The 21,688-nt window shown below is 40.6% G+C and overlaps 1 protein-coding gene across 9 annotated transcripts in view; it reads left to right on the forward strand.

Moving 5' to 3' along the window:
* GRIA4 (glutamate ionotropic receptor AMPA type subunit 4) overlaps positions 1-21,688 on the forward strand; it is a 254,290-nt gene that overhangs the window by 63,613 nt on the left and 168,989 nt on the right. The gene's annotated exons all lie outside the window — the stretch shown is intronic.

Consider the following 21,688-nt stretch of genomic DNA (forward strand, 5'->3'; position numbering starts at 1 on the left):
TTCTTAAATGCTAAACTGAAGTATATTTCAAAGACCTGCAAGATTTCACAATCTTGCCATTAGCTCCAGTGCGTACACTGATTATAGGAGTAAGTCGTATGTCTACGTAGCCTCCTAATGTTGTTAATAAAGGGATCTACTATGCCTGTTCTGTTACAGCTCTGTTTCACCGTTTACTTTCTTGAGGTATTATCAAGGTGTGACGGTAAATAGACAATAGTACAACAGGATAAAATACAGCCTCTAGAACAAGCTCTTAGTCCTATTCTGACATGGCTAGACTTATTCCTTAGGCTGTGTACAGTGTCAAATAATCAAATTGCGTTGTTTAAAATACTCATTGATACACGTTGTTTTATTTTCTGATGCTGGCGGATGACTTGAGATTAGATTTTCCCCTTGTGTGTGCACAAGCAGTTCCCACTGACTTTGGAGCAAGGTGACTCCACGCAGGAGCGTTATATTGTCCCACAGCCTATACGGCAATGCAATTATTTAATCAATTGGAGTTGTGTTTTGTGACACCTCATAGAGCACCCAATCAATAATAAATAATCAGTCAGGGTTTCTGATTTTAATAAGTGATTGGGAATAAAACATGTTCCTCATTGTGTTAATAATTTTATGTCATAGGGTCATCCTTCATCAGTGACCTGGATGAAGAGTTAGAATGTACCCTCAGCAAGTTTGCTGCTGACACCAATCTGGGAGGAGTGGTAGATACACCAGAAGGCTGTGCTGCCATTCAGCGTGACCGGGACAGGCTGGAGAGTTTGGCAGAGAGGAACGTGATGAGGTTCTACAAGGGCAAGTGCAGGGTCCTTCACCTGGTGAGGGCCAACCCCATGCATCAGTACAGGCTTGAGGCGGACCTGCTGGAGAGCAGCTCTGTGGAGAGGGACCTGGGTGTGCTGGTGGACGACAGGTTAACCATGAGCCAGCAGCGTGCCCTGGCTGCCAAGAAAGCCAATGGCATCCTGGGGTGCATTAGGACGAGTGTGGCCAGCAGGACGAGGGAGGTTCTCCTCCCCCTCTACTCAGCCCTTGTGAGACCCCATCTGGAGTCCTGTGTCCATTTCTGGGCTCCCCAACTCAAGAAAGATGAGGAGCTACTGGAGAGAGTCCAGTGGAGGGCTATGAGGATGATCACAGAATCACAGAATGTTCGGGGTTGGAAGGGACCTCTGTGGGTCATCTAGTCCAACCCTCCTGCCGAAGCAGGGTCACCAACAGCAAGCTGCACGGGACCTTGTCCAGGCGAGTCTTGAATATCTCCAGAGAAGGAGACTCCACAACCTCCCTGGGCAGCCTGTTCCAGTGCTCCGTCACCCTCAGAGGGAAGAAGTTCTTCCTCATGTTCAGACGGAACTTCCTGTGCCTCAGTTTGTGCCCATTGCCCCTTGTCCTGTCACTGGGCACCACTGAAAAGAGCTTGGCCCCATCTTCCTGACACCCACCCTTCAGATATTTGTAGGCATTTATAAGGTCCCCTCGCAGCCTTCTCTTCTTCAGGCTGAACAAGCCCAGTTCCCTCAGCCTCTCCTCGTAGGAGAGATGTTCCAGTCCCCTCATCATCCTCGTAGCCCTCCGCTGGACTCTCTCCAGTAGCTCTTCATCTTTCTTGAACTGGGGAGCCCAGAACTGGACACAGTACTCTACATGAGGCCTCACTAGGGCAGTGTAGAGGGAAAGGAGAACCTCCCTCGTCCTGCTGGCCACACTCTTCTTGATGCACCCCAGGATCCCATTGGCTTTCGTGGCAGCCAGGGCACGCTGCTGACTCATGGTAAACCTGTCGTCCACCAGGACAGCCAGGTCCCTCTCCACAGAGCTGCTCTCCAGCAGGTCCACCCCAAGCCTGTACACCAGGTGCATGAGGTTGTTCCTCCCCAGGTGCAGGACCCTGCATTTGCCTTTGTTGAACCTCATCAGGTTCCTCTCTGCCCAGCTTTCCAGCCTATCCAGGTCACGCTGAATGGCAGCACAGCCTTCTGGTGTATGTACCACAACTCCCAGTTTGGTGTCATCAGCAAACTTGCTGAGGATACATTCTAACTCTTCATCCAGGTCGTTGATGAAGAAGTTAAACAAGACTGGGCCCAGTACTGACCCCTGGGGGACACCACTTGTTACCAGCCTCCAACTAGATTCAGTGCCGCTGATGACAACCCTCTGAGTTCTGCCATTCAGCCAGTTCTCTATCCACTTCACCGAACACTCACCCAGCCCACACTTCCTCAGCTTCCCTAGGAGGATATAATGGGAGACTGTGTCGAAAGCCTTGTTGAAGTCAAGGTAGACAACATCCATGGCTCTCCCTTCGTCTACCCAGCCAGTCATGTCATCGTAGAAAGCTATTAGATTGGTCAGGCATGATTTCCCCTTTATGAATCCATGCTGACTACTCCTGATAACCTTCTTTTCTTCCACTTGCTTGATGATGGCCTCCAGGATAAGCTGCTCCATCACCTTTCCCGGGACGGAGGTGAGGCTGACCAGCCTGTAGTTCCCTGGGTCCTCCTTCTTGCCCATTTTGAAGATTGGAGTGACATTGGCCTTTTTCCAGTCCTCGGGCACCTCTCCTGTGCTCCAGGACGTCTCAAAGATGATGGAGAGTGGCTCAGCAATGACATCCGCCAGCTCCCTCAGCACTCGTGGGTGCATTCCATCGGGGCCCATGGATTTGTGGACATCCAGATCACTTAAGCGATCCCTCACACAGTCCTCCTCGACCAAGGGAAAGTCATCCTATTTGTAGGCTTCTTCTCTTACCTCCGGGGCCTGGGATTCCTGAGGGTCAGTCTTAGTACTGAAGACTGAAGCAAAGAAGGCATTCAGTAGCTCTGCCTTCTCCGCATCCTCCGTCACCAGGACACCCGCCTCATTCAGCAGCGGCCCCACATTGTCCCTAGCCTTCCTTTTGCTGCTGATGTAGTTGAAGAAGCCCTTCTTGTTGTTTCTGACATCCCTTGCCATCTTCAATTCCAGGTGAGCCTTGGCCTTCCTCGTCGCATCCCTGCATGCTCTCACCACGTTTCTGTACTCTTCCCAAGTGGCCTGCCCCTCTTTCCACATTCCATGGACCTTTCTCTTCTGCCTGATCTCCACTAAAAGCTCCTTGTGATGATGAGGGGACTGGGGCATCTCCCCTGCGAGGAGAGGCTGAGGGAGCTGGGTTTGTTCAGCCTGAAGAAGAGAAGGATGAGAGGGGACCTAATATATGCTTACAAATATATGAAGGGTGGGTGTCAGGAGGATGGGGCCAAACTCTTTTCAGTGGTGCCCAGCGACAGAACAAGGGGCAATGGGCACAAACTGAAGCATAGGAAGTTCCGTCTGAACGTGAGGAAGAACTTCTTCCCTCTGAGGGTGACGGAGCACTGGAACAGGCTGCCCAGAGAGGTTGTGGAGTTTCCTTCTCTGGAGATATTCAAGACCTGCCTGGACAAGATCCTGTGCAGCCTGCTGTAGGTGACACTGCTTCAGCAGGAGGGTTGGACTAGATGACCCACAGAGGTCCCTTCCAACCCATAGTATTCTGTGATTCTGTGATTTTGTGATTCTGTGATTCTTTTTGTTTTTACAGTTGCCTTACTCCTGGTCCAAATTTGGCACAATATAGAAGAATATGATTATCAACTGTAAATATGATGAACCTTTGTGCCCATATTTTCAGAAGTGTATGTACATTTGTATTCATTGACGTTACCATTGATAGCCTAGGGTTTTAAGATTTGGGTTTGGGGTTTTTTTTAGTAGTAGTTACGCTGAATTTGTTCACAGTAGTTAATTATTTCTTGTAATGGACAATGAAAATTGTGACATCTTGCAGGTAATATCTAGAGGAGGGCTTATTAACCAATGTTTGATTATTTGCTGACAGTATCCTGAGCTGTATGAACAGGAGCAGAGACGGTGGATCACAGGACATTATTACCCACCTTGAGCACTGGCCCTGTGAGGAGAAGCTGGGGGAGCTCAATTTGTTCAGCCTGGAGCAGACAGCTTCACGGGGACCTTACAGCAGCCTCCAGTGCCTATAGGGAGATCATCTAGGAGATGGAGCTGGGCTCACTGAAGTTAGGCAGGGTGGGAAGATGAAAGACAATGAAAATAAATTGAAGCTAGAGAGATTCAACCTGAATATTAGAAAAAATTGCAGTGAAGTTGTGGCACAGGATGCCCAGATATGTTGTGCAGTCTTTGTCCTTGGAGGTTTTCAACCTTGACCCGGTGAAGTCCTGAGCAGCCTGGTTTGGCCTCAGAGCTGACCCAGCTGTGAGCAAGAGGTTGAACCAGAGACCTTCTGAGGTCCCTCCACGCCTGAATCATCCCGTGACCCTGTTCCCACTTTCCAGCTAGGTCACTTGAAATCTTTGTTTGCTTTTTCTGAATTTTGATCTCAGTTGAACTCAGGGATAAGAAGTAGCATGGTAAAGAAATCCTGTAGGGTTGTGCTTAGTTTGTCAGCAATGAGATCAGAACATTATGACAAGGAATGTGATGCTGGAGGAGATTCCTTTAAGCCTCCAGTGCAGTTCTTCACATTCTCACAGGCCACCAGCTGGCAGACCATCCCTCTTTACTTTAGTTTAGAGGAAAGGAGACAAGCACATTAAGCAGTTAGTTTGTTTAAACTATCTCTTGATAGTATTGTACATAGAGGAAGAATTTATCCAGCAAAGCATGAATGTGAAGTAGATGATCCAGGCACTGAAGATCAAGAAAGTACAAGAAGTTATCGTAGAATCATGGAATGGTTTGGGTTGGAAGGGACCTTAAAGATCATCCAGTTTCAACCCCCCTGTCATGGTCAGAGACACCTTCCACCAGTCATGTTGCTCAAAGCCCCATCCAATCTGGCCTTGAACACTTCCAGGGAGGGGGCGTCCACAACATCTCTGGGCAACCTGTTCCAGTGCCTCACCACCCTCATGGTGAAGAATTTCTGTCTTATATCTAATCTAAATCTACCCTCTGTTAGTTTAAAACCATTACCCCTTGTCCGATTGAACAGACCCTTGTAAAAAGTACATTAATAGGATGAGATTTTTTGTAGCTCCTCAGTGCGATTTCAGTGAGGCACACACTAAACCTAGTAAAACCTGGAAGGAAGTAAAATGACCTTAGCTAGATTATATTTGATCCCTGGTAAAAGCAGTAGTTAATGCATCTCTTTCTTTTCTGAGTTGTGTAGGTATAGAAGCATAACTATTGTGGAAATGCCACAAAATTAGGCTCAGAAAGAGACTGCAGAGAAAATTCGGTTTTGTAAAGAGAGGTTTTCTGTGCTTCTATGTATTTCTTTTTCACAGCAACTCTTCCATTTCAAATCAAGCTGTGAAAAATATTTGATTCTCTAACTTTAGTAGTGTCTGTGTTCCTTTGTGTACCCATAAACAAAACATATTCATCAGAATAAGGGCAGTCAGTTTGATTCTGCGTAGCTGTGTAGGAGAGAAAAATGCTTTATCTGTACATTGTTCCTGACTAATTGAGTTTAGGTATATGATGTCAACATTTCATTTAAACCATTGGTTGATTGAAAAGACCTTTACACAGCACAATCAGCATTCTCTAAAGTTGGCGAGTGATTATTTACAGAAGTTTGTTTTGACTGGTAATTGCCTATTTGCATAGTAAAATCATTGTGGTACCTAATTACTAATGAATTTTCTGTATGTTAGAAATGAAAAGATCATAAAACATTTTAAAGACAAATATAATGTGACTTTTGAAAAAAACACACGTTGTGGTAGCTTCAGGCTACCAGAAATTAATAGGTTTTAATGGCAGAGGTACTTTTAATAAATATGCTAGTATATATATATATGCATTAAAAAATTTTGTTGCAATCCTTATTCAGGAAAAATCTCCATTTCTGTTAATGAAATTTTTCCAGAAACAGAATGCAAAGCAAACAAGATGGTCTCAGAGAGAAAGAAAGAACTTGCTTTATAACAACTATTTTGAGTAGGTCTTGCTGGAGTCATTAAAACAGCGGAAAACTGTTTTTAATATTTTATATCTGTTTTTTTCTTTTAAAATGAAAACTCTACCTACAGCAGTCTGCCTTTCTCCAGTATGCCTATAAGCAATACCAGTCCACTGTCCTAAGCCAGTCAGTTTGATCCTGCAGAGCACTGCGGAGAAAAGCAACGTGCACAGAAGCATTTCTGCACTTTGGTGTTTTGCGTGGTTACTTTGGTTTGGGTGCACATTACCACAGTCACATTTCATCCACCAACTTTTCAGCTTCTATTAATGATTTTTTGTCATTTTTCTTTTTTTGTATATAGCAACAGACTATCTGGGAATTATGAATGAATATATGCTAATTAAGACAATAAAAGAGTGTAAAGATACACAGATGTTAATAGGATTTGAAATAAGAGGAAGCTTGAGGCCACTGCTGTAACTAACAGGCCATTTAAAAATTATTAGCATCAGGCCCAGTGGACCAGTGGTAAAGTACAGCTGCCTTTTTAGTACAATATCACAGCTAGTGGCCCCTAGACCCTGAGATTTACTCCAGTGATCACAGCTGTGAACGGCTCTGAACTAATTTTGCTTATTCCTGCAAATGCCAATATAGAAGCTACTAGCCTTACGTAATGCCTGGGGTGATACATACAATATTTTGTTATTTGTAAAGCAATCTTTACAGCAAATTAAGTACATCAGCAAAGACATGTGCTTGCATTATTTACGTCAAGCCGTTAAATGTTTTATTAATTTTCAGTGGTCTTTTTGCAAACGAAGATTGATAGAGAAAGGAAATAGAGTATATTGCTCATTTTGTTGATTGAACCATTCAGTGAAGAACTCTGCTTTGGTCAGCTCTACAGTCTGAAAAGAAAATGGAAAACAAGGGTTTCATTTGAGAAGCTATTATTTGAACAGCAAAAGAAGTTTACATAAGGTGATAGCTATTTTAAATCTCCTGTGATAACCATGATAAAGAAAAATATTTTGTAATGGAAAATTCTGTTTGATGGTCTCGCTTTCCCCCAGACCCCACAGTATGCCTGCCTGTGGTCCATTTGCAGAGATAAGAGGGTACCAGCCAACCAATCTCAGCTCCCTTCTTATCTGTCTTCTTTTCTAAAACCATCACCAGCACATTTCCCAGCTATGTAGAAATCCCAATTATAGATAGTCCATTTCAAAATGCCTTATGGATGAAACCCCATTCCTGCCAAAGATATGAGAGGAGAAAATGAGAGGGCTTGTGCTCCTGTTTTAAATTAGTGAAATTGTGGAAACACGTTTAAGATGGTGCCTGAAAACCTGGCATAGAGAAAGCAGGATTAGCTGAAAACTCAGGAAGAAAAGAAGATAACTGAAAAACGTACTTCTTTTACTTCTTGCTTTTTGTTAGGCAGTTTCCAAGTACAGGAATCATGCTCTCTGCCTAGATAAGTAATTTTTTTGAGAAATGAAGAAAACTCATCACATGTAGAAAGATGTGAAGCGGTGCATAAAACTGATATTAACAACTGTTTTAGGCTTTGACCAGCCTAAAATGGTCTCACTTAAATGGTTCTGAATACATTTTGCCATCTTTCCATTATGCTTTACAGATTATTGTTCTCATTTATAAGCTCACAATCTGACAATGTCATAGGAAGAGAGATGGAAGTGTCATTTTAGTTGTTGTTTCACGAGCAGGAAGGGAACCCAAATATCTGCATCACAGTGTGCCTAAGGAGAACAATGGGCAGGTAGTTTTTGAGATGCAGTTTGATTTCTTTGGGTTTAAGGTTTTAAGCCAGGAGGCTGTACTGCCATCTTTTTGTGTATTGGGAAATACTGTGAAAGAGAACCACGATTGCAAGAAAAATTCTGGCATTACTGTAGTCAACAATAGGTAATGCCAAGTATTCAAAACCCTTACCTACATTCTATAGGCTGCTTTTAGTCTGGTAGCCTTTAGGAGCTCCAGTTTTGGGTTAAGACACCGTTTTGTTAGATGTTTTACAAATACAGAGTTACAAAAGAGATGTTCATTCATAACAGAACTTAGAATGTAATTATTTCATGAGAAGCAATGTTTTGTGGGTGGTAACTATGCTTTATGAGACAACATAAATGTTCTCCTCTCATCAGCTATTAGTCTCTCAGACAATAGCACATTCATTTCCATAAGTATCTCCTGCTCCAAATTGAAATTAAATAAACTCTCCTTGTTAAAATACACATGGAGAAGTACATAAGTAAGACAAATATGTTAGCCACAGTTACAAAGTTATGTACTTTTATTTGTCTTACCTGCCTATTTCTTTTAAAAATGCCTAAGCTAACATTTATCCCATTTTATAGTACAGATTTATATGTGTTTAAAATAAACAGCTATGCGGTTTGTGTTAGAATAAAAGAATCTGTAATCCAGAGAAATAGAAAACATGCATATATATTCTTATGATGTGTACACAGATGTAGTTATGCATGTATTAAACCTTTTCCTGTCTTGTTTTAGCAGAAAAAAAATTATTTAGAAAGCATACTCCATTCATGGCATTTGACACTGAAACCTGCTGTTCATATCAAGCGGCTAGAGCTTGAAGTCATGAAACACAGGGGCATAGCCAGAATGCATCTTGCGCTCAGATCTCATGAAGCTGGTCTTCCATTTAGAAGGCGAATGGCTTTCACTTTAAATAACCTTGGTCAAGTGGTTTGCTTATATTTTATTTTTTGAAAAGTAATTCCTTTTTCTCATTATTTTAATGATTATGTGAGAGATACAGCTATTTATAAATGCCTTTTATACATAAAAATAGCTGAAAGATTCATTTTTCAGAGAAAAAAGAGATAGCTCCTTGACAAAAAAAAGGGAATACAATGGAAGATGCATTTCTAGTAACCCATGCCAAGCATTTGCTTTTAAAACTACCCAACTGTATTGTGGTTGGTTCCCACCGGCAAAATCATGGGAAGCTAAGAAGCAGCTCTTTCTTAAAATTAATAGAGAAGAAACTGCAAGGCGCACAGGGGAAAAAGGGAGCAAGGGAAGAAGAGAGACAGCTCAGGGTTGCTCAAACTTTGGACTTTTGGCCCTCCACAGACAGTAATTCCCTAATGTGATTTTGACATGATATATCCGTAGTAAGCAGAATCTATATCTGAAAAATCCCATAGCTGCATTATCTGGGGAGAATAGGCAAGCTGCAAGACGCTGAAAAAATAAGTGCAGTGAGATGGTCAAAACAGCAGGGCAACGTAAAGGAACAAGTACAAGCAATGAAAACACGTTATGTTTGAGATGTTGTTGTGAGATGTCTTAAGTAACCATAGTCACCCAAACAGGCTAAGACACAAATTTCTGCGAAGAGCAGGAGAGAAAATATCTTGGTATGGTTTTGTTTTTGTGAAGTTAAGAGTAATAACACCTAGGATGAGAAAATTGAGGTGGGAGTTAGAGTGAAAATTTACCAGCTCCTTACCTTTCACTTAGGCTGTATCTATCTCTCCAGGTACCCTTTGCCAGTTCATCAGCTCACGGCTAAGAAAAACAGTAAAAACAATGAGATCACACGATTTGTGGGGTAATTCTAGGCTATCAGAAGCACCTAAGTGTTCTGGAAAAGCCATCATTAGCAATGGTGATGTATGAGAAGAAACAACCCAAACAACCAAAAAGTACATTTCAGATGTACATGACAAAGTACAGATTTCACATTATTTTAAAAATGCGTTTGCTCATCAGAACACACTTGCACTGTAACATAGAAGAAAAATCATGGAACCATGGAAATCTCTTCTCCACTGAAAATAAAACCAAGGTCCTCAAACGTGAGAAGACTAATAGAACAATTGGCGTTTCATATACCTTGATCCCTGAGATGATAACTCAGAAACTACCCCCTGATTGGGGAAGGGCTTCAGCAGAGGCCTGTGCACTTTGTCAGCAGCTGTTGTTCTGTCAATATATAGTCACAGACTGCAGAAGGCAGCAGCAGAATTTTGTTTCTAGATCCTGAGAGGACTTTTTTCTCTCTAACCAAGTTGTATATAATGTCATGATGTGATATGGTGTTCCATTTATCAGACGGTAATTCTAGTTTCAAATTCTGCCTCGTGCCATGGAAGGAAAGGACAGGAAAGGAGAGGGGAGGAGAGGACAAGCAACAGATTTTACCAAAAGTGTTCAGAAACTCTGCTTATGGAAGTCCCAATTGTGACCACGAAATGCCTGATTTTTTTTTTTTCAAGTTGGGTTTTGTGTAATGAGATAATAGCTCTTATTAACCCATGGGAAATTGGGAAAAACAGATGAGATTTTCATCATATGCATCATCTTGACATTAACATTGTTTTAAAAAGATAGAAACCACGTTTGCTGCCATCTTTAAAAGATGCTTAGATGTAAGAGTGGCTAAGGAAGCAATGTTGTATTTAATATTAATTTAGTCAACGTCATGTGGTTAATATGTCTGTTAATCTTACTGAAGCCAAAAGGATCCATGGCTTCATTCGTTCTAAATGGTAAATGGAAAAGTAAGAAGTATTATTTAAGATTATATCCTTGTGCAACAGCATGAATCAAAATAAGCAATGATTTAAGTCGCTAGTGATGGGACCTTTCATGCTGAGAAATCTGCTACTGAGGGAAGAAAGTAGCAAAAATCCCAGCCTTGCCCCTGCCAGCATTCAAAAGCCTGGACTGGACAGAGTGCAACTTCAGTGAGCAACCCACACTGGCTGGAAGATTAACGGGGAAGAAGAAGAAATTGGGAGACAGACTCACCAGTGATAGAAAAATAGAGTTCCAGCAATGGATCAAAAGGCATCAGTCCCCTCATGACAGGCTTTAATTCTAAAAATTAAACTACAAACCAGACAAACAATCCCATCTCCATTCAAGTTTGAATGAAAACCACCTAAGGACCTTCATCTTAATACAGGACCAAGTTAGTCACATCTTTCATGATCTTCTACCTTCTGTTTCTTCCTTTCCCCAGATGTTCCAGAGATCTGGGGAGATATTTCCTAAGTCAGAGGGAGCAGTTAGATTACTAGTCGCCTTTTGAAGTCACATGAAAATTTAGTACCTAACTTCCCCGATACTTCAAAAAAATACTTTACTCGAGCTTCCTCAAATTACAGCAGAGTTCATGTTTTGTTTCAGTTCCGTTAAATTAGAACAGTAGGTTTGACAGAAAGAAGTACCATTGGTTCCAAGTGCGAGGTATAAATGATGATAATGCATCCATCAAAACAATTTAGGTCAGGAGCCATACTGTATGGCTCCACCTCTCATGTCTCCTGTGAAATTCAGTTAATTCCCGTCAATGACAGTTTTGCGGGCAGGACTACTGCAAAATTAACATGTATTTCTCCAAAAGGAAGGAAAAAAAATTGTTGCTATTTTTTTCTGAAAACTAAAAATAGTTCTTCTTTTTATAAGAAAAATCTGTGATTATGTAGCTATGTATAAGAAGCTATTTTTATGTAATCAACTGCACATTTTGTAAGATACCCTCCCATTTAAAATTGTACACTTTTTTTCAGTTCTTTTTCTTCTAGAAAGAGAAATGTCTGTTTAAAAAGTGCCTATTTTCTCCCTTTTCAAGATAAAAAGAAAAAAAGAAAGTTCATGTTGTAGAGAATTGGGCCATCAAAGGATTATTTCCTAACACAGAATTCAGACTTCTCTTTGTTCTGTTTTTTTAAAACGTGATACGGGGCCAGATTTCATAAAATCTTACATTTTGGGGGGAAAAACAAGCTACTTTCTCTACAAAGGAACATTTGGATGAAGTTCAAATTTGAACTGGAAGAAATAATATGTCTTTTAAGGAAATGAATCAATCCAAGAACAGCGAAAAATGTTTAATCACAGAAGCAAAAAATGTTTAATCACAGAAGCAAAAGATGTTAATCACACAGGCAATCTAGATAAGTTATAAAACATGATTTCTCCAGATATTCATCCAACGAGGTTGAGCTTTGCCTCAGCTAGCAAACTGAAGAGGTGATACAATTTTGCAAGAAGATCTCTAAGCACCACAGGAGTTGAAATGTTAACCTCAATTAAGCAACTGGGAGTTTTACCATTGATTCCACAAACTATTTTTTTACTGTAGGCCAGTCTAATTTCCATGCAGTCTGTTATGCCTCTCTCAACTTCTATCGTGAAGGAGGACAGGGGGAAGAAAAAGCAAAAAAATAAAAAGATAACTGAAGATAACTGTAGACATTTTGTCCTCGAGATAACCTGCCAGCTTCATGGGATCTTTGTACCAAAACCTTCATGTTTAACTTTTTTTAAAAACTTTTTCGAGAAAAGCCTGGCAGTCTCACATGGTGCTGATATTTTTATCAGTTTTTAAAAACAGCCAAAAAAGAACTTCTGTACCAATGTGGATTCTCATTCATATGACTATGAAAGGTAAATGCTGCATGTGGATTCTCTGTGGGAGAGCGTTCAAAGAGAAAGTTTTGGCAGAGTTAGGGAAATGCACATGTACGTGCATTGCCAGACAGCTATAAATACCAGATCCATGGAGTGCACAGGACTGGAGGACAAAGGCACAAAGACCGGATAATTTATTGCAGAGAGAGCTGTAAAGTACTGTTAAAAATGAGAAAAGATTTGTTAGCATTCAGCAAATGTGAAATTCATGAGGGGAGTTCTATCAAAGAGACTAGCAAAGGCACAGCAGAAACAGAAATTTTATAAATAATCCCAGTAGAAAATTTTTTGTCGTTGTGTAAAAATGTTCCATTGGATTTAAATTATTTGGGATTATACATTAATGAAAGTAAAATACTTCAGTGGTGCAGAAGTTTTCGGGTGGAAAGTACTTAAAGATTAAAGCAGTTTTCCTCATAGAAATTTATGAAAAGCCAAACTTCTTTGTGTTCTTCAGCAAGAAATGAGAGTTGTCAGCACTTCTCAGGAAAACAGAGATACATGGTCTGTATCTGAGAAATACCTCAACCCCTGGCTGGGAGGGATATGTGCCCATTGTATGAGAAGGGCAGCTCCGAATCACCTTGCGTCTAGGGATGGACAGGGGAGAAAAACACAGAGATACGTTTCCTGACATGAGATTTTTTTAACAATTTTGAAATGTAGCTATCTAAATGTAAATGCCAAGTCTTTCGTAGTTGCATGGTCTCCTTTTCCAGCCAAGAGACAGATACCTCTGGTGGATGAATCAGTACATTTAATTTATCACCCATCTTAAGCTGGAATGATCTGTCTTCTGAATATCCCTTTTTCTGTTTCAGAGACAGGCAAAAAAAAAAAAAGTTTAAAACCCTAACTTTCAGGTGATAAGAATCAGGTGAGACAGTCCCTTCCACTCTACCTGTGTGCACATACAGAGACACACACGCTCCTTTCACAAATTCTTTTGGGATTGGCTTGGAGGAAACTTTAATCAATGTACCAGTTTGTGTAGAGCAAAACTTGCTCCACATGAGGCATGGAGATGAGTTCAGCAGTTGGATATAAAAGTCAGTCTTCTCTGGTCTCTGTGGCCCTCTCTTTTGTGTTATTTTGTGCATCTCTTTGGGTAATCTTCTGAAGTTAATGTTCTGTAACTTAGTGATCTGGTGTAAGACATCATGCACGAAATACTATATTGCAATGCTCAAATTGATTTGAAAAGAAGAAAATACTGTGCATGTTAATTAAGCTAATTCAATTCCATTTTCCATTCAATAGGCAAGAAATGCACTATCACTTTCTGCTATTGTTTCAGGGATTGACTTAGAGCAGAAATAGTCTTTTAGAGACAATTCACAAAAATTGTTTTTGGAACCTTAATTATTAATTAAAAATGTGGCAAGTTTGTATCTTGCTTTGCAATATGTTCTCACATCTGCAGTTGCACAAACAGAACTGCATTTCCCAAATTACCATTTGATCTAGCATATTAACCCAAGGTTTTCATTGTTCCTAGGAGAGTGTTTTTAAATAAGCTGGCAACTCATTTACAGAATACTAGAAAAGTGGTAGAAGTAACCCATTGCTTTGGGTTAGCTATAAAAGATACTCGTGAGTTTTCTGTACTTCATGGATCCATCTGTTGATGTCCAGATAAATACTCCTGCACACTCTTTAGTACGTGCCTAATTTTATGCATGCAACTAAACACACTGACCTTTAGTACAAGTGCTGATGTGTTTTTAGGGTTCCAGAGTTTACTACAGAATTGCAAAATAAAGGTCCGTTGCATGTAACATTTATGCACATTGAGATAGCACGCAGAAGCCACAGCCGAGACAGCTGGACCATCGCACTAAGCTTTTTACAGATGTCTTATAGGAGACTGGCCTTCCTGTCAAGTGCTTATAGTCCAGAATAGACCAGACAGTTGAAACGTTTAGAAATGAGACATAGGAATGGGATTTGCTCCAGAGTGTGAATTTAGTTTCAGAGGTTCAGTGCCCAGTATACCAGGCTTCTCATTATGCAGTTACGTTATAGGAAGATAAATGTTTGAGAGGAATAAATATTGGAGAGGGTAATGTTTGTAATTAATTTTTTTTTAACCAAAAACTTCTTAATTTACTCTCTTTTTCTTCCCCTCCATCATTAATACTGCATTAAATTGTAGAGCAATAAACTGATTTTAGTTAAAGTAATGATGTGATATTATTTCCAGTTATAATGCTTTAGGCATCATGTTACCCAAAGTGTGATGCATGCCTACTGGATGCAGGGGAAGATAATTCTGTTGCTTGAGGAACTTTGTGATCAAAAGGCAAAGGCCGATGATGATAAAGAGGGTGCGGGGTATATAAACAGAAAATTATTAGGGTTGTGATGCGTGCTTGTTTCATTAGACACAAATAATCTAACCATATAACTTGTGAGAAACTACTTGTTTCCCTTTTCCTCTTTTTTGGATAAATTTAGAAATTTCCTTTTCTATTTGAGACAATTCTTAAGACAGTAGTAAACCGGTCCTAATAGATCTATAATATTTTTCACCAATCCACTTCATGTAACACTGTTTTCTCTTTTATAATCCTATCTGTCATCTTGTATCAGTGATTTAATTCATGAAGGTACCTCATTAAGTTGGTCTCAGTGCTAGGAATTTTTCTTAATGCAACAGCATAATTTAGTATAGAATCAGCAGTCTCAAACATAACCCAGAGGAAGAGCAGATTTGTGTTAAATTTGTACTGGATTTTGGTGCAAGATCATTAAAAACTACATGGGGAGGAATCACTGGTCTTTGTAACTCTAGAGCCCTGACTGGCCTCACATCCTCTTCCAGGAGCTGGTGGTCAGTGGAGTGATCAGGAGGAGGTGGATGAGGGAGTACAAAGGAGAAAGAGTATTGGGATGCTCTGTGCAAAATGGACAGAAATATGTTTTGACATTTTAACAGTTAACTTAAAGCTGTTTTAGAAATACTACTTAATCTCAAGTGTTGGAGCTGTCATGCGTATAAGTTGGTAAATCATTTGACCTTGGGAGACAGGTCGTTATTTAGGTTAAATGATTCTCCCTTCTGTGTTTCATCTCACTTGTAGAGCTTGCGTCTCCATATGGCTAGGCTACTCCTCTTGGAAGGAGTTCTTTAGGTTGGGAAAATTTTCCCAATACGTTTACATCAGTGCTGGCAAATGCAGGTGCATAGCAGTTGAAAAAAATAGCGTATGACTGTGATTTGTGAGGACACAGATTGCTGACAGCATTGCAGGCACACCTGAAGTGACGGTGTTTATGACAGATCAGTGGGCCTGTCAATGTATCTGTAACAGCCAGAGGTGCCAAGGCTTCTCAGGTAGGAGCATAAAACCTAGGGAAAAGCATTTTGAAATGCTCGTTCCAGATCTTGTGTCCTGGAAGACTCAGGGTCTGCGAGTCATGACTCTGAAGCAAGATCTGCCATGTTATTTCTGTGTTAGACTGTGGGCCTTCCAGATTCTTGCCTGTGTGGTACAGGTACCGTATAGGCTGCCAAGAAAACTAATGCTGTTGGCAGACCAGCTGTGCTCTGCTTATCAGACTTCATTTTGTATATATTGTTAGGGTAGTGCTTTATTTATCTCTTGAAGAAATTATGTAACTTTTGCATGTGACCAAATAATAAAACAAGACCAATGTCATGTAAATATATGTACAGGTGTGTGTATGTATGTATGTATGTACATACACATTTCTCACAAACTTTCACTTGACCTCTTCTGTGTCATTTGCATGGTTATGGTTACAGCAGTATTTGGACTCTGACTTCCTCTGTGCCTGTTCAGAGGATTTAAACTATATGGGTGTAACTTCTGGAAATCAGTGAATAAGAAGAAGTTGGGATTTTTGCTTTTTGTTTATCAAGAAAAGATTTGTGTTTAAAGTATGGAACAGTAACAGGGACTTTAGGAAGTCTTTCTCTCACAGAGAAAGAAGACCACATGTGGCCTGACTGTGTGTCTCAGTAAACTCTGCAGCATACAATTCTTGCTGTTTTGGCATTATGATTTCTTTTTTTAACTGAAGGTACTGCAAGTCACCTATTCTTTTAAAGTGATAGTACTATCACATTATTCAAACTACTAGAATAGAACGTACCTGTTTCATATTACACCTACTGCACTAACATGTATCTTGGCTATTTAAGGTGCATTGCAACATCTTCTCTGGAGTCTGACCTCCACATTCATCTGATGTTTGGTGAGACCAATGGCAATGCAAAATTTGCAGGAGAAAGTCATATGTGTAATACTGGAATTTAGTTGTCATCTATGAAGAGATGTCTGGTTTAAAGACAAATTATTATTCTATATATTTCAAAGTGTGCTCATGAAAGTGTTTTTGTCACTGTTTTACATTTATGGGGGAAAAAAACTTGAACAAAATTTTCTTAGACTGTGTTTTACCAAGCATAATTTAGTCATTTTATGATAAGTAAAATGCCTGTAGAAGTGTAAGAAAAATAGATAAAGAATTGGGAAATCCAGGTAGTCATGTTTGCCTGGAGGCATTTTCTGAGAACAGTAGTGAGTCAGAATGCAAATCCTTATGGCTTTGCTGATTTTTGTGGTTGCTGCTGATTGCTGTAAAATTGATTCAGGAGCGTTGCAGCATCTCTGCATATGTTTAAGCCTAATCTCCATAGTGTCACAGTCATTTTTCCTCTCTTTGGGTATTGTACTGTGTAAGAAAAAATTGTCATAAACTTCATCTTAGCATTTTTTCACATCAAGGAGCAAAGAAGGGCACTATTCAGTAACTTCCCAGTCTTTGTCTCAAGTGTAGCAGCACAAGTTTTCTTGAATTAGTTATTTCAGGACTTTAATGATAGTCAGATAATATTTCGTTGCATTTGGATCTAGGCTGTGGCAAGGATAGTTTGCTTTGAAGATGCAAAGAATTATTATTCTGTTATTTTTAGTTAAAAGTATATTAGGGTCATATCAGGTTATTTAATGAAGTTTCAAGTTTGACTTTTTTCTCTCTCTTTATTTTTCTTTATCCTGAGAATGAGTTTGAGCTTGAACTCCACTAAATGTACAATTTCACATCTTGACATTGATTTCTCGAATTTTTCACCATGTAGAATCCTAGTGTATGGATCGCGTGTTATGAAGAGCACCCTTTGCCCATGTAAAACTGCAAAGGAGTAAGGCAATGCAGGGCCTAAAGAAGGGTTTTCTCTAAACAGAAAACACATTAAGTAACTATGACTTACGTACACAAGGTTTACATTCAACTGTTTTTCAGTTGGCAAAGTTAACTGGACTGTGCTTAAAAATAGAGGAGGCCTGCCATTTCCTCACTGAAACACTTGTAAAACACTGAGAAATCCCTTTGCAGGGGAGAGTAACAGACAGGATGTGACTCCAGAACTGAATGAATGATTATATAAGAAAGATATAAGAAACAAGTGTTTCAAAAGGGTTATTAGTAAGAAAGATTGTGTTGAAGAAATTAGGAGGTATAGAGGATATTTGTTGCAGAAATGAGAGCCAAAGTTAGGGCTGCCAGTGAAAACTGAAACTTGCAAAGGATATTAAAGCAACAGTAGAAGGTCATTTACATCTTTAAATATAAAGACAGGAAACAGGAAAATAGTTGAAGCTGTAATATATTGATGATATGGAGCAGAAACCCAGGAAAATCTGGTTAGAGGCGTAAAACTAAGATACTTCACGCTGATTTTCACTCAAGGAGGACATTGACCTTAAAAGAGGCGTGGTGGCTAATGGGAATAGGTAAATCGCCTCTTTGTTCTGTGGTCCTTAAAGAATTGGTTTACTGAAGGGCAGATGTGATAACAAGTGCTCCTTAGTAGAGCTGTAAATGAGTGTGATGTGTATGATCAGTGAATAGGAAATAGAATACCTACTTTAAAAGGGGAACATAGAATCTGGCAGCCATGGACCTAGCTTAACATCAATGGACTGTAAAGTTATAAAATCGATTTTGATGGAAAGATAGCTTTAAAATATGGCTATAGACAGAAAATGGCATAAAATGCAACCAGAAGTTATGAAGGTAGAAATTATGGGATTAATCCATATCTTCCAGTTGCCAAAAGAATGAAGTAATATAGACATGCTCCTAAGAAAAACAATTTATGAAAATAGAGGCAAACAGGAGAGTTAAAAGGTGGGCATGAAACTAAGGGGAACATGGCAACAAGTGCTGGCAGAAGAGGAGGTACCAGGCTGGAGAAGCACAGCTGTAGGAGGAAGATACTAAGAGGCTGATTTTACGGTAGACACAGAGATAAAAAGTCAGAGTTCCCTGATGGAATTTGCTGGTGAGGCAGATACAGACATGGATAGAAGTTCAGAGTAGGCTAAGAATGTAACTATGGAAGTAAATAATTTTGAGGAGTACAGTAATAGATGTGACATAATGGAAAATAAATGAGTGACTAACAAAAATATTATACTATAAGCAGAAACTCATAATTTGGAAATGGCTCAGAAGGAACAAGGAGCAGAATTTTGATCCCAAGGTGATCATAAGCTGTCACTGAGGTGCAGATTTAGAAAAACATGATGTGATCTTAGGATATGTGAGCAGAAGTATTTTACAGTCGAAATGGGAAAGTAAAGTAAAAAGAAGCAGAAAGCATTGAACTGAAATTCTAAACATGTTGGTCATCTGTGTTCGGGAAAGATGAGACAAAACTGGGAAAGCACAGAGTAACAGTTTTTAGGATGATTAGTGAAATGGCAAGTCAGTGATTTGATGGGTCTAGGAGAATGTATGTGTGTGGTCCAGCAAAGAAAACACTAAGAGGGTTTTTAAGAGCTGTGTATCAACATGTTGAAGGGGAACTCAGGGGAAGGAAGAAAGCTTTTAAAAAGTCTCCATTTATGTATAACCTGGCTGTGAAAAACCTTAGGTTGAAGCTGTAACAGTGGGGCAGCACATAAAATCACAGAACTGCCCTAAAGCCACTTTTCCAGTTCTGGCATCAGAACTGGATAAATCACTCAAGTCTAAGGAGAAAAATGCACAATTGGTTTTTTTTTTTCTCTTTCTTTAGTAAATGTAATATGAAAGAACTAAAGCTGAACTGGTTTGAATCAACCCAAATTTGCTAAGTGTGTACACTGTACCCTGACTGTGCTGCTCTCACGGGATGTGTGTGACCTCCAGGCTAGAAGAGAGGAGATCATCATATAGTTAAAAGGCTGTGACTTAGGTTTTCCTATGTTTAAGCTACTTGTAAGAATGGACTGTAAGGAGGAAGGATCTGGAACAGGAGAGCATAGGATGTACACACTTAGGACAAAATGGGTACAATGATCTGATCCCCTTACTGACTGTTCCTTTCCCCATTTTCTGTGAGTCTGGGATAGGTAACGCTACTAATGATAACACAGTTTCTAAGAAGTTGCTTTGTCCTTAAAAACAAATGGGATGTTTTTCATTGGGTACTTTATGAATTGCTAGAAGGGCAGTACTTTCTCAAGGAAATACCCTTGTGCCTGCTTTTCTGTGCATAGATCAGTAAAGCCCTTATCCAGTCTCCTGAAATCAATAGAAGTCTTTCTCTGTGTTTTGAATGAGTCCAAGAGCAAATTAAAACTCAGAATATATATTCAGGTCATTTGTTTTCTGGTTTTGAGGTTGATACAGAGTAAAAATAAAAGGTTTGCGGGAAAAGTCTGTTCACAGAATCACACAGAATCACAGAATGTTCGGGGTTGGAAGGGACCTCTGTGGGTCATCTAGTCCAACCCTCCTGCCGAAGTAGGGTCACCTACAGCAGGCTGCACAGGACCTTGTCCAGGCAGGTCTTGAATATCTCCAGAGAAGGAGACTCCACAACCTCCCTGGGCAGCCTGTTCCAGTGCTCCGTCACCCTCAGAGTGAAGAAGTTCTTCCTCATGTTCAGACGGAACTTCCTGTGCCTCAGTTTGTGCCCATTGCCCCTTGTCCTGTCACTGGGCACCACTGAAAAGAGCTTGACCCCATCCTCCTGACACCCACCCTTCAGATATTTATAAGCATTTATTAGGTCCCCTCACAGCCTTCTCTTCTTCAGGCTGAACAAGCCCAGCTCCCTCAGCCTCTCCTCGTAGGGGAGATGTTCCAGTCCCCTCATCATCCTTGTAGCCCTCCGCTGAACTCTCTCCAGTAGCTTCTCATCTTTCTTGAACTGGGGAGCCCAGAACTGGACACAAGACTCCAGATAGGGCCTCACTAGGGCAGTGTAGAGGGGAAGGAGAACCTCCCTTGATCTGCTGGCCACACTCCTCCTAATGCACCCCAGGATCCCATTAGCTTTCTTGGCAGCCAGGGCACGCTGCTGGCTCATGGTCAACCTGTCGTCCACTAGGACACCAAGGTCCCTCTCCGCAGAGCTGCTCTCCACCAGGTCTGCCCCAAGCCTGTACTGATGCATGGGGTCGTTCCTCCCCAGGTGCAGGACCCTGCACTTGCCCTGGTTGAACCTCATCAGGTTCCTCTCTGCCCAAATTTCCAGCCTGTCCAGGTCACGCTGGATGTCAGCACAGCCTGCTAGTGTATCCACCACTCCTCCCAGTTTGGTGTCATCAGCAAAATTGCTGAGGGTACACTCTAACTCTTCATCCAGGTCATTGATGAAGAAGTTGAACAAGACTGGGCCCAGTACTGACCCCTGGGGGACATCACTAGTTACAAACCTCCAACTAGACTCAGCGCCGCTGATGACAACCCTCTGAGTTCTGCCATTCAGCCAGTTCTCAATCCACCTCACTGACCACTCATCCAGCCCACACTTCCTGAGCTTCCCTAGGAGGATGTTATGGGAGGACCCTGCACTTGCTCTGGTTGAACCTCATCAGGTTCCTCTCTGCCCAAATTTCCAGCCTATCCAGGTCACGCTGAATGGCAGCACAGCCTTCCGGTGTGTCTACCACACCTCCCAGTTTGGTGTTCACATTGACTTACCACGTTTTCCTTCAACTGCTCTCTTAAAGAGATTATTCATGAAATAGGTTTTTACTCAGTGTCTGTAAAAGAGTTTTAATGTAGCACAAGGGCTTCCTACTTAAAAAGGAGTGAAGGTTCTAGATTGGTCCAATGTAAAATGTCCAAATTTCACTTACGGGGTCAGTACCATTTTTGTGATAATGTACACATTTTAATATGCAAACACTTTTCTGTTTAAGGTAGTGGAAGTGATCAATGCCTGATAATATGTAGAGCTGTCGTTAAAACAGCGTATGTTGACTTTCCACTGGTGTGCAAAAATATGTGTTATTTATTTTATAT

This window comes from Opisthocomus hoazin, chromosome 1 (assembly GCF_030867145.1).
Source record: "Opisthocomus hoazin isolate bOpiHoa1 chromosome 1, bOpiHoa1.hap1, whole genome shotgun sequence".
In the NCBI taxonomy this organism is placed as follows: Eukaryota; Metazoa; Chordata; class Aves; order Opisthocomiformes; family Opisthocomidae; genus Opisthocomus; species Opisthocomus hoazin.